We start from the raw sequence: 1338 nt of genomic DNA on the forward strand, positions 1-1338 counted from the left end.
GATTGTGTGATAAACCATTTTCCTGCTTTCCTCCCAGTGCATGCTGGGATACATTCCCGTACTTCAAACTTTTTTGTTTGAATGTTTGATGTGATGAAAAAAAGTTTGTTACATTTCATCCAGAATTACAAAATTTAAAATGTAGAAGTCACATAATTGTAAAACTAATAAGATTTACCCTGAAATTATAGAGAAAATCTTTAAATTGTTCGTATGGACATTAACCTTTATAATAACAAGCTACATTTTTAATTACAGATAATTACTGTCATTTTCAATAGATTTGAATGTAATTTTAAAAAGCAGAAATAAATATTTTATAAATAATACAGTAATTTTTCTTTACAAAAAGGGGAAATAAATGTAATTCATTATTATTGGCATAATGCTTGAAATAGAAGTTTGGCTGTTAATTCACAAATAATTTCTGTCATTTTACAGACTTTTGTACACAATTTATATAAAAATAAATAAAAACTGTTGGAAAACTTAGTTATATTCTGTAAAATTAGGATTTTTTTTTTTTTTTGTGTCCCAAAAGGTTCAACTCACAGTCCTCAACTACAATGTCAAATGTCAATGTCAACAGCCCCTTTAAGGTCCCTGTAAATACACTTTTCATTTCATATAAATGCACTGTGTGGGAAAGATTACACACTAATTAATGCTAAAACAGGGATTTCAATCATATAATAGTATGTATTATGTATTCTTATGTCTTGTGTAAAGTGCTGAGGGTGTGGACAGGAAGAACCAACATGTCCTCCAGGGTAAAAGGGAAAATATTTCATGGCTGCTCGCCCGGCGTGCGGCTGTCAGGACTTTCACTCAATGAGATAATCTCCTCCAGTGACAACCTGGACAGGTGACTGACAATTCATCAGATAAAATGTTTTATGACCTTGAATTTATAATCTGTGTTTATTAAGCTCTGTCTCTTTGATTGACAGATCACTTAAGACCCGACACGGAGAGGAACGCTCCAGGTCAGGTTTCCACTGCAGCTCGCTCGTCTTCTCTTATCTGTTTACAACAAAACTACACGTTTCCTGATTATTTTTTAAACTTGTAATAACAGACTGAGTCATAATGACCTCTGTTGCTTTGTTCAGTAATTGCATAGAGACGTTGTATCTGTGTTTTTGTTTGCAGTAATGACGTAAAGTTCAGCGAGCAGATGATGGATCGTGATGTGCAGAGGGTTGAGAAATTGGACATCAGCTAAAATAAGCACAAAATTATCACAATTACATTAAAATGTTACGGGAAGGTTAAAAAGTAAATAACGATGCATCTTTGGAAACATTTAAACTGAAGTTAAATCCCCTGATTTTACAC

The 1338-nt window shown here is 32.8% G+C and overlaps 1 long non-coding RNA gene across 1 annotated transcript; it reads left to right on the forward strand.

Annotated features, from left to right (window-relative positions):
* Window positions 1-725: 725 nt before the first annotated feature.
* Window positions 726-1293, forward strand: LOC147817517 (uncharacterized). The gene is made up of 3 exons (XR_015436306.1): window positions 726-865; window positions 951-986; window positions 1153-1293. It is a non-coding gene; the product is annotated as an uncharacterized LOC147817517 (long non-coding RNA).
* The last annotated feature ends 45 nt before the right edge of the window (window positions 1294-1338 follow it).

Source organism: Seriola lalandi, unplaced genomic scaffold (assembly GCF_002814215.2).
Source record: "Seriola lalandi dorsalis isolate HSWRI2012SDOR001 ecotype SW California unplaced genomic scaffold, Sedor1 jcf7180002054947, whole genome shotgun sequence".
NCBI lineage: Eukaryota > Metazoa > Chordata > Actinopteri > Carangiformes > Carangidae > Seriola > Seriola lalandi.